Consider the following 13,095-nt stretch of genomic DNA (forward strand, 5'->3'; position numbering starts at 1 on the left):
CCACCTAACACTCTGGAACTCTCTGCCTGTCACCTAACACTCTGGAACTCTCTGCCACCTAACACTCTGGAACTCTCTGCCACCTAACACTCTGGAACTCTCTGCCACCTAACACTCTGGAACTCTCTGCCACCTAACATTCTGGAACTCTCTGCCACCTAACACTCTGGAACTCTCTGTCTCCTAACATTCTGGAACTCTCTGCCACCTAACACTCTGGAACTCTCTGCCACCTAACATACGCAATATTGACACTCTCACCACTTTCAAATCCAGTCTTAAAACACACCTTTTCACAATGGCTTACTTGGTTTGATCTCCTGTATTTTGTTTGTTGTTATATCTGATTTTGCTGTTTTTATCTCATTTTGCTTTGTTGATTTTAATGTTTTGATATGTGGTTTTAAACTGTCTGGTAAGGTGTCCTTGAGAGCCTTGAAAGGCGCCCATAAATAACATTTATTATTATTATTATTAGTAGTAGTAGTAGTAGTATCATCGTATTCTCTTCACATTGCGTCTGGGAAACACAAACTCTGAAGAAGGATGACAGTGGGGCAGATGGGGGATGGGTTGCTGGCTGACCCATGGGGCTTGCATAATAATAATAATAATAATAATAATAATAATAATAATAATATCTTAGATTTATATAGCGCCTTTCTCAGACCCAAGGACGCTTTACAGATTTCATAGCCAGACAGTCAGAACAAAAAAACAAAACAAAGAAACAAAGACAACGAGAGTGACAAACTAGACTAGAGGCCAAAGGTCTTAGAGAACAGGTGAGTTTTGAGGGCAGATTTAAAGGTGTCCAGGGTAGGGGGGGGGGGGGGGGGGCGTTGCGGATCGCTGTGGGGAGAGAGTTCCAGAGGGTGGGAGCTGCCACACTGAAAGCTCTGCCCCCGAAGGTCTGTAGGTTGGTGCGGGGGGTGGAGAGTAGGCCCTTGCCTAGGGACTGCAGGTTCCAGGAAGGGGTGTGGTGACTGAATGTCAGTGAGGTATTGGGGGATGGGTTGCTGGCCGACCCAGGGGGCTTACAATGCTTTTTCCGGGTTCAGAGCACCGCTGGCATCCGCGTTGCGACTGCCGCTTCTGTTTCTCTGTCCTGTCTTTTTGTGTCCTGTCTTAAAGTGTCTTTAGTTCCTTGTTTTCAACGTCTACCTTGTTTTGTGTGCCCGCCTTCTCCCCCGCCTTCACTTCATTTTATTTTTTCACCGACCTCCGCTGCTTTCCCCCCCCCCGCCACCTCTCACTGCCTCCACTACCGGACTACAGTATTCACCGCCACCACTAACCCCATCACTGGATCACTAACTCCCACTGGATTCACACTTCTCGACACCATCGTTCCTGTCCCCCGGCTCTGTGTGTTGCTGACCGACCCGCTGCGCGCCGCTCTCAGACAACGCTAGCCTGGCCGTGCTGTGCTACTACCCTCGTCCTGGGAGGTAGCCACCACTCCCTCTCCAGTTTGGGGGTTGCCATCTCTGCAGGTGAGTGTCAGTCCTTCCCAACCTTCACTCACTACTGCGGGATTTGGTCGCTGGCATGGCACGGCTAGGCTGGCCGTCCGCGCGGGTTCAGTCCCAAGCTAGCAATACAAATGACAACAACAACAACAACAACACCACGCTGCCACTCTGGTTCACTGCCATGTTTACACAACTCACTGCCCACCAACTACTAGTCACTCCCAACCTATCCACTGAACTACTCCCACCTGTACTCTGGTTTCATCTCCAACTTGGACTCACCCTCCTGCTGCTCCTATCGTTTTGCCCTGGACTCCCGCCCATCTCACCTACCCCCCACCTCCCTCTGCCCTTCTCTCGTCTCACCTATACTGCCACTGACCTTCACTCACTGAACCATAACCATCGCCTCACTGCTGCTGCTGCCACCGCCGCCACCAAGGCAGGCATTCTCCGCCGCCGCCGCTACATCCACCGAGGCTCCCAGCAACATCGACACCGGACTCTACACCACCCTGAAGGCACAAACATCCACTCATTCTGGACTAACTCTCGCTTACCATACTTTTCCAAAACCCTAGAGCGCGCTGTCGCTGCCCAACTTCACTCCCACCTCCAATCCAACAAACTGTATGAACCCCTTCAATCTGGCGTCCGCCCACACCACAGCACTGAAACAGCCCTGGTCAAAGTAATCAACGATCTCCTCACCTCCGCAGACTCAGGTGCCCTCAACATCCTAGTTCTACTAGACCTGAGCGCAGCCTTCGACACAGTGTCCCACTCCATCCTCCTTCAAAGGCTGCGCCAACTGGGTGTTGAGGGCACCGCCCTGGCTCACCTCCTACCTCACCAACAGACAACAGTTCATCTCCCTCTCCGGTCACACCTCCTCCACCTCCTCTGTCACACAGGGGGTCCCACAAGGCTCAGTCCTCGGCCCCCTGCTCTTCCTCTGCTACACACTCCCCCTCGGTCACATCATCCGCCAATTCAACCTGGACTTCCACTGCTACGCCGATGACACCCAGATTTACATCACCACAAACTCCACCCAGAACCCACCCCTCAGTTACATCGAAAACTGCATTTCAGCAATAAAAACCTGGCTCACACACAACTTCCTCAAACTCAACAGTGAAAAGACCGAAGTCATCCTCATCGGCACCAAATCCATCCTCAATAAAACCGGACCCATCACACTCACCATTGACGACACTACCATCACCCCCTCCTCCCTGGCTCGCAACCTCGGCTTCATTCTGGACCCCACCCTCTCATTCGATCCCCACGTCAGCTCTATTGTCAAGACATCCTACTTCCACCTCCGAAACATTGCAAAAATCAGACACTGCCTCTCCCCGCCCGCTGCTGAATCCCTCATCCACGCCTTCATCTCCTCCCGCCTTGACTACTGCAACTCCCTACTCACCGGCATCACCTCCCGCTCCCTCCATAGACTCCAGATGGTCCAAAACTCTGCTGCACGCCTCCTCTCAAACACCCGCTCCCGTGACCACATCACTCCTGTCCTCCACTCTCTCCACTGGCTCCCCATCAAAGAACGTATACAATTCAAAGTCCTCATCCTCACATACAAAGCCCTCCATAGCCTGGCCCCCCCTTACCTGACTGACCTCCTTCTCCCCCACCGCCCTACCCGTACCCTCCGATCCTCATCCATTGTTCCCCTCACTGTCCCACCCTCAAAACTCAAAGGCTTCGGTCACCGTGCCTTTTCACGAGCTGCACCCCGCCTCTGGAACTCTCTCCCTCAACCACTCAGAGACTCACCCTCACTCCTCACTTTTAAATCCCACCTCAAAACCTACCTATTCTCCCATGCCTACAGCCTCCCCTACCCCTAGCCATCTCCCCCATCCCGGCCACCCCCCCCCCCCCCACCCCCCTGGACACGCATACAACCTCCCCTACCCCTACCCATCTCCCCTAACCCTGCCACCCCCCTGATATGCACACAGCCTCCCCTACCCCTAACCACCTCCCCTGTCCCTACCACCCCCCCCCCCCTCCCCGTTAGCTGACTCTGTGTTCCATGTGTCCATGTTGCTTATTGTTTTTGTGTTTTCCGTATCTCCTATATTGTCAGCGTCTTTGAGCCTCGGAAAAGCGCTATATAAATGTAATTAATTATTATTATTATTACATAATCCGTTCTGTGCTCCCACCCCCCGTGCCCACTGGCCCCTTATCCTCACTATGTTGGTCAACCCTTTGGAAGAAAATATTATTATAGAACGTGTGAGATCTAACATGTTGAGCACAGTTTAGTTGATTTTATTTTCTTCAGAGCAAATCGCTAGATGGTATGTTAGCTTTGGCTACCACCCGTTGACTGTGATTCCTCATTCCACGTATCAGTGTAAAGTTTTAGCTGCCTATCACACCTGGGCTTCAAGTTCCTCTCCTCTATACGTCTACACACGTCCAATCTCTCCTCTATACGTCTACACACGTCCAATCTCTGCTCTATACGTCTACACATCGTGACGTTAGAATTATAAGGTTCTATCTACATTTTTGTCAAAATTGAGTTTTTTACATAATCTGATCCATTAGGTGTTTATTGCCTGTGTTATTTTTAAAATGTTGACATTTTTGAGTTAGTAATTAATAAAATACAAAGGTTCCATCTCACAAAACATAATGGAATGTAAAAACTTTGACGCTCAATATCTCTGAACTACCCTAAACGGAGATAGAACCGTATAATTCTAAGCTCACGTACTGACTGATGAGTTCCCCAAACCTGCTGAAGCCAGTGCTACACAAGGCCATTACAGAACATGGAAAAAGCTAGATTTTTTTCATCATATAATTCGTTTTATCTTTTAATCTTTAAACCTTGCAAAGACACATTTTTAAACCTTGTGGCTAATACAAGCATGGTGTAAGCTGAAGCTCTGAAGGCAGGAAGACCTGAGGTCAATGTTTGCAAACGCACCGAGGACACACAGAGAACATTTAACGTTTACACCCCATGGCCCACATATCTGCCTCCCTCCCTGAGGAAGCAAATGTTCTAGTGAGAAGCAAATGTTCTAGTGAGAACACCCCCTTTGAGGACGGCACAGAATTGCCCCTTTCATTCTCAATGCTGACAAGTGTGATTGGTCAGAGATATCTATTAAAAGATCAGTGGGTGGGGCTCCGAGGGCCGAGGGGTCCTTTTTAACTGATCATGATGACGAGAAGGACGCTTGTCATGTGTTTGGCTGATAATATCTGGGTTAGCCATGACGCCATCAATGAGGGTATTGTTAAGTGCTTCACGAGGTCCATGAATAGTGTCCTCTCCCTTTAATCCATCCCGTCAAAGGCCCACTACAATGAACTCCGTCTATTCTCAGTGGGGGGTTAGAATTTTGGATTCACCATATCAAATGGCATCATCCAAACATGAACAATTAGGTGTTCTATGTTGTTTTCCAATACTCTTCATGTAAACATCTGGCCTGGCTGCTGCTACTCTCCGTCAAATGCTACATTTTCGATGGGTGTGATTTAAGGGGTTATTATGCGTCTGTCACCACAACATGCTAATGTTATACTCTAATAGGATGCATGCTCTGGGTAATGACACTCAATCAAATAAACCAATTATTGTATACTATTTGTTTACATTTGACATCCCTCGCAGTTTAGCCAGCACTAGTAGTGCACACATTGTCAGCTCAGCAGGTACAAATAACAGCCCAGACTAGATGAAACTGACCATTTACAATGTTGTGGTAACATGCAGCAAGAATGTTCAGAAAGATAAGCAAAGATAAGCTAAGGGGGTGAACTGAATACGTATTAATATGTATTCTGAACCTGTTATGGTAGATTTCAAGATCCTTCTGCTTGTTTATAAAGCTCTCACTGGCATAGCCCCAGAATATTTGAAAGACCTTTTGCTAGCATATCAGCCCAATAGAGCTCTCAGGTCTTCTGACGCTGGTTTTCTCTGTGTACCACAGAAGAAGAGATTTGGTGAGGCTGCATTCTCATTTTATGCACCCAAATTGTGGAATGCACTGCCAGTTTACATTAGGGATGCAACCTCAGCAAATATGTTCAAGTCAAGACTAAAAACCCATCTTTTTAATATTGCCTTTAAATGACTAAATAATTAAATTAAGATGATATAATGATTGGAGCACTTTGAGCTGCAACGTTTGCAGGAAAGGCGCTATACAAATAAAGTTATTATTATTATTATTATTATTATTATTATTATTGACTCAAGACCCCCTCGCCCCCAACATGTTTGAACAGTCCTAGACTAGAAGGTACTGAGGTTGTTAGATCGCAGGTAGTCTCTCTGCCAGACTAGAAGGTACTGAGGTTGTTAGAAGGCAGGTAGTCTCTCATGCCTAGACTAGAAGGTACTGAGGCTGTTAGATGGCAGGTAGTCTCTCATGCCAGACTAGAAGGTACTGAGGCTGTTAGATGGCAGGTAGTCTCTCTGCCAGACTAGAAGGTACTGAGGCTGTTAGATCGCAGGTAGTCTCTCATGCCAGACTAGAAGGTACTGAGGCTGTTAGATGGCAGGTAGTCTCTCATGCCAGACTAGAAGGTACTGAGGCTGTTAGATGGCAGGTAGTCTCTCATGCCAGACTAGAAGGTACTGAGGCTGTTAGATCGCAGGTAGTCTCTCATGCCAGACTAGAAGGTACTGAGGTTGTTAGATGGCAGGTAGTCTCTCATGTTTTAACAGTCCTAGACTAGAAGGTACTGAGGCTGTTAGATGGCAGGTAGTCTCTCTGCCAGACTAGAAGGTACTGAGGCTGTTAGATCGCAGGTAGTCTCTCATGCCAGACTAGAAGGTACTGAGGCTGTTAGATGGCAGGTAGTCTCTCATGCCAGACTAGAAGGTACTGAGGCTGTTAGATGGCAGGTAGTCTCTCATGCCAGACTAGAAGGTACTGAGGCTGTTAGATGGCAGGTAGTCTCTCTTGCCAGACTAGAAGGTACTGAGGCTGTTAGATCGCAGGTAGTCTCTCATGCCAGACTAGAAGGTACTGAGGTTGTTAGATCGCAGGTAGTCTCTCATGCCAGACTAGAAGGTACTGAGGCTGTTAGATGGCAGGTAGTCTCTCAGGCCAGACTAGAAGGTCCTGAGGCTGTTAGATGGCAGGTAGTCTCTCATGGTGCTAGAAGGTACTGAGGCTGTTAGATGGCAGGTAGTCTCTCATGGTGCTAGAAGGTACTGAGGCTGTTAGATGGCAGGTAGTCTCTCAGGCCAGACTCAATGTTTATGCAGCAGCTGTGGATCGAGAATCGACTGAGGCTACATGTGCTGTGGTTTTCCGTCGCTCTCAGCATGATGCCATGTGGGTCCAGTGACCCGTATCAGTTATGATACGTATCAGTTAACGTCTCAGCACTTTGCACACCTCCATAAGGGTGAAGGCACTGTCATGTAAAATATTCCACTACAGTGGAATATGCCTGGCTGAAATATCACAAGCCATTATGGGTAGATGTCTTTAGTATAGTTAGGACATCCACTCAATACTATGTATTTCTAGACTTCAAAAGGTTGGATTTGAAATCAAACAATTACTATAAGATTAAAGTAGATTATCAGCTTTTTTTATGGTATTTCTTTTTTTCTTTCTTTCTTCTTTTGTCATGCAATCAACTTGCCAGTCAATTTGGTGACCCTGGAGCAATTAGGGGTTCAGTGCCTTGCTCAAGGACACCTCAACATGTGGCCAGCCGGAGATCGAACCGTCAAGCTGCCGACCTTGCATCATTAGACGCCGGCTCTACCTCCTGAGTCACAGCCACCCCCCAATTTGTGTACATATTGGTTTCACCATTTAAGTCCCCCTATTTAAGGGTACCCAAAAGTGATAGGATAGATTTATCAGATGTTCAAATTAAGCCCGCATGTTTAGTATTTGGTCAACAACCTGTGGCATGCAATAACTGCCTGAAGTTAACTGAAGTTGAACTGCCAGACACTGGGTATCTGGTGATGCTCATCAAATGACAGGCATGTTTGAAAAGATTTAAAATCTGGAGATTCATTTTTTGCCAATCAATAACTTTCCACCTTTTTGGCACTAAAAAGCAACCCTAGTTGCTATGGAAGTATGTTTCGTCCTGCTGTATGATGAATGAATGAATGAATGAATGGTCTTTATTGTCATTAATACAGTACAGGTACCATACAACGAAATTTAGGAGGGGGGGCTCCCCTGGTGCTTGGAAAAAAGACTAAAAACAAGAGGGCCAAGGGTAAAATAAAAAAGGGAAAAGAGCTGGTTTACATAAATAAAGGCTATGTACACTATCTACTATACTATACTACTATACTATACAATAGAACACTGTGCTGTACTCTATGCTATGCTATAAATATCCTAACTGAAGCGTTGTCTTTGCTATTAGTTGGTCTGATAAGATGTTTCTGTAGTTTCTGTAGCCCTCACGGCTGTTCTACACGGCTGTTCTACTCAGTTACATCATAAATGAAGGCAAGTTAGTCAGTCCCAGTGGGGGCCATACATGCTCAAGACATAACACACCCCCTCCACCATATTTCACAGACGAGGTGGTATGCTGTGGATATTGGGCAGGTCTTTTTTTCCTCCACACTCTTGCCATCACTCTGGTTCATCTTTATTTCATCTCTCCACAAGACCTTTTTCCAGAACTCTGCAGAGGCTCTTTTAGGTACTTTATTAGCCAACCGTAACCTGGCCATCCTGTTTCTGTGGCCAACTAGACACGCCTACCTCCTGGAGAGTGTTCCTGATCGAGCTGGTTTGGTTTTTTCCTTAATCATGAAAAGCATTTTTTGGTCACTGACTGTAGAAGCGGGGCAGCTGTGTCTCACGAGGTAGAGTCGCCGTCTAATGATCACAAGGTTGGCAGATCGGCGGTTCGAGCCCCGGCTGGCCACATGTCGAAGTGTCCTTGGGCAAGACACTGAACCCCAAATTGCTCCCAGTGAGCGGGCCGGCGTCTTGCATGGCAGCTTGCCGCCATTGGTGTGTGAATGGGTGAATGAGAGGCCGTTGTAAAGCGCTTTGGATAAAGGCGCTATATAAGTGCTGTCCATTAGAAGTCCTCCTTGGCCTACCGTTCACCATTCTGAGCTTTACCAGGGCTTTCTTTCCTTTTAACAGTAGAACAGCCGTGAGGGATCATTTGACCCCTGTGAGCAGAATTTTTTTTCTATCTTTGCAAAATGTCTAATTTCAGGACCCTGCTTTCATGACTTTTCCTAGATATGTGTGTTCTACCACCCAGTACCTTACAGTTTGAAATCACATCAGGATAAGCTAGTATAAAGCTATTTTGCAGTTTTTCTGTGTAGGAGGGAGGCTAATGTACAAGCGGCCAACTAGTGGTCGTCGTGTGTAAGTAGCAGCTCAGCATTGTAAAGAGGGGGTCATTTGAGGCGGCTATTTTAGTAGGTAAAAAGGCACGGCTGTTCTAGTGTTAATGATGTTCCAAACTGGGGGGGGGGGGGTCAACCTCTTAATGGCTTCCCTGACTCTTTGGTCCTCATGTTGACAGACACCAATAGCAGACACCAGAGGCAAATGCAAAGCGTAGAATCAATAAAAGACATCGAGAGCACTCTTATGATACATGCACAAATGATGTGACGGAACACACTTGACGAACCAGAAACACCTGTCAAGCTGTCCCATCACTTTTGGGGTACCATGAAATAGGAGGACTATGCATAGAAAGTGTTGGAATTTCTGAATGGTGAAACCAATATGTACACAAATTAATTCTGAAAATAATATACAAAAAATAAATAAATAAACTAACCTGATGAATGTACGAAAGGCGCTATATGAATAAAGCTTTACTTACTTACTTACAGGTTGACATAGTACGGATGAGGGTAAGACTATAAGAGGCTTGAACACTGAAAATCATAGTAACATGAAGAGCCATGCCCTATGTCATTCTGCTCTTACCCAAAACCCTCTGACACTGAAACTAGTTGGGTCTGGGCTGGGATACTGTAGGTGTATTTTTAGCTGGGGTCTGACCCAGAGATGTGTTATTCAGCTGACCACATCCAGACAATAGTCCAGATGTTCCCTATCCCAACACCAAGGTGGTATGCATGCTCTAATCATTGTGTTTTCAACGGATCTGGAATCCCTTGGAAATGTAAAACATCCTGGCTCTAACCGTCCCAACTCTCTTCTTCCGGCAACGAACTAGAACGATAGTAAGGAATTCCACTCATTAACAGATGAGCCACTTTATACAACAGTTTAATTTCCGACCAAGTGATTTGATTGGACAAGAGGCATTCCGTGAGTGCTGATATACAGTATAACAGCACTGGGACTTTTAACTATTATGTATCACTCCGAAATGACCGTAAATACAAAGTAGCTAGCCTGCAGATGTGTGTGTTGAGGTTACTAGGCAACAGTCCAGTTGCGGAACAATTTTTTGTTGACCGAGCCAAAAAAAAAGATTAAATAAACAAACAAATCATAATCTGTTGTCGTTTATTACTGTTAACTAATAAATTGCGGTGTAGAACTGTTGTATAAAAGCAATATCACACTCGAGGTCGTGCTGTTATACTGAATATCAGCACGGCTGTGATTGTCTTCGGCTACGTTCAGTATATTCAGTATAACAGCACTCCCTCTCGTGTGATATTGCTTAAATGTACATTTGATAAGTAAGTAAGCTAGCTAAGTAAGTAAGCTAGCTACCTATGATTGGAAATGAAGTAGTATCCAGTTGTGGAATTATATTCATCACTACTTTGGCTGATGTGATGTGGGTTAACTAGCCAACTCCGTAAACATTAGCGGAGCGAACCAAAAGTACTGAGTGAGAAACTCCTGGCTGTGATTGCTTAACTTGTTCCATGGGAAAAAGTCTTGCGTCAGACATGCGTAACCGGACCAGGCAATGTTCAGGCTTCTGTTCACACATAAGCCTTCCCCCTAAATTCCATGGAATCATACGAGGTCCTGACCAGGGTAATTGCCTGAGACAATTTCCCTGGTCAGTCGCATTCACACATACCCCGTACCAGGTAAATTCCATGGAATCTACTGGGAATTAAGGCTCGTATGTGTGAAAGGGGTTTAAGTTAACTAATGGTACCAATGAAGGTGCATACTCTGCATGGCATTTTAAAATAGTTTATTTACAATGAAATACATATATATATATACACAATACAGTTTTTGCAAGGATTTTATGTACAAAAATATCTTAAAACTGTAAATTTAAGCATTAAAAAAATGCTGGAGTAAGTTTTACACAAGTGGAACAATGAAAGGAGTAAAACGTAAGACATAGTCCATAACTTGTTCTAGGTCGATAGAGTTGGTAGAACAATTGCCTGAAATTTAAATCCCGATCTAGAAAGTACCCTAGCTGCATTCACACTGGACAACTGAAACCATTTGAGACGGGATGCGTCACAGGGAAGGAGAGAGAGAGAGAGGGAGAAGGGTAGAGAAAATAAATTGAAAGTAGAAACACCTACAGTTTGAAGGATTAAATCACGTTTGATTCATAACAGAGAGAGAGAATAGGAGAGGAAACGTACAGTATGTCAGAGAATAAAAGATCAACGATTGTAAGACAATGTCGCTGGAGTACTACAACAGTAGCAGGGAGTCACCTTGACTGTTTGCCAAAACAACCACCGTGAGGCGCTGCTGAGCAATTAAACTGGACATGCTTACAATGTGTTAGAGAACCTTTTCCAGAGTGAAACAGTCAGGACTATTCAACAAAACAACAACTGACGTTTCTCTCCAGCAAATGTCTTCGTTACATGATTGTATGACTAGCAAAGGAGTTTTTGCCGTTGATGGTGAAGTCTTTACAGCAGTGCCCTCCATAAGTATTGGAAAGAGGGAGCATGTTGTCTTCTTTTAGCTCTATGCTCCAACAACAGTTATTCCAACTATTAGTCAATGTAGCGATTCTTAGCTTTTATTGCAGGGCACCAAAAGTATTGGAAATTGGCTTGACAGGTGTTTCTCGTTAGTCAGGTCTTATAATTTAAGAGACGCATAAAAGTATTGATTCGATGCTTTTGCAATAGCTTTGGAATCCGCTATTGGTGTCTATCAACATGAGGACCAAATAGCTTGTAACATCATGAACAAAAAAAGAAGAAAGCAAGCACTGGTGATCTCAGCACTGGTGATCTCAGCAATTGCAAACAAGCTGGCAGGTGAAGGAATGACAGAAGGATGCGCACCATAATTAAGAAAAAGCCCAAATAAACTGCCCCACTGATCAAGAATACTCTCCAGGAGGTAGGTGTGAATGTGCCAGAAGGATAGGTGACCAGAGGCTTCACTGCAAGGTGCTAACCACTAGTTAGCCACAAAAAGGATGGTCAGGTTAGTTTGCAGGTTACAGTTTGCACTTATGTACCAGAGTGATTGCAAGAGGTTTGGGCATTTATAGCTGCCACAAAAATGGACTAGCTTCTTTATTTTATGATATTACTGCTGCCAGCAGCAGCAGCAGAATGTATTCTGCAAATGTCTCAAATTCATTGGATGGTGCTTCGTCATACTGTAAGACAATGACCCCAAAAACCATACTGGGAGTTTTTCAGGGGCATAAAACAGAAAATTCTTGGCCAAGTCAGCCTTCAGATTTTAATCCAATTCAAGATGCATTTAGTTAATTTCCTCATAAATAGGGGGAGTAAAAATCTTGTATTTCTAGTGAACTCAATCTGGAAACCCCCCCCCATTGAATTAAAGTAGAGTATCTCTACTTTGATAGTAATCTCCCTGATCCAAACTGTCGGTCTATAGAGCTAAAAGAAATGCTTCCTCTTTCCGATACTTATGGAGGGCGCTGTATTATGTTTGACAATGAGGACGAAAACTAGCATAGGCCCATTCACATTTCATACTAAACAAAATGGATGCTCACCATGCCATGACAAAAAAAGTGCATATAAATGCTTCTAATACAAAAGTAGCCAGTTACTGATTGCGATCACATAAAACTGTCACTGAAAGCTATTTCTATCTTCTTCGCTAGGTTGACAACTTCCTGTTCTCTTGCCGCACAGTAACTTCCATTAACTTGCCACAAAAGATCAAAATCCAAAGCATGCCGGACACACAACGCAATTCAGAGACAGTCCAGTCCATTACCATTGGAATGAATGACTTATATGCTGGTAACATAGTCCGTTTTGCCACTATGGTGTGCACCTAGCATAAGGAACACATGCTGACAAACAAAGAAAGTCAACTCTGTCAAGTGCAGCTTCTGGGGTGGTTGAGTTCTTAATAGGCAGTTAAGACATTCATGTACTTATTTAATTGGGACATTTTTCATTTCATGGTGCTCAAATCAGTATGGCCTTACTGCAGACCGATGTTACTCGGTTTCTTAAGAGAACCCATAAAGATTTTATGCATTTGTGTGTTAATTGATAATGTTGTTAACACTGCACTAAGGAAATAGATATGGAGTTTTGACACGTAATCATTAACACAGTCACCTCAAGCAGTGTTAGCAGCTAGCATTAAGATTGTGTCAAGAAGAAAGTATGCACATCTCTAACTAGACCAGTCAGACAACTGATTAACAGTCAGTCTGAAGACGACTCAATGAATTT

Source organism: Nansenia antarctica (genome assembly GCF_963989245.1).
Source record: "Nansenia antarctica genome assembly, chromosome: 1".
Taxonomy (NCBI): Eukaryota; Metazoa; Chordata; class Actinopteri; order Argentiniformes; family Microstomatidae; genus Nansenia; species Nansenia antarctica.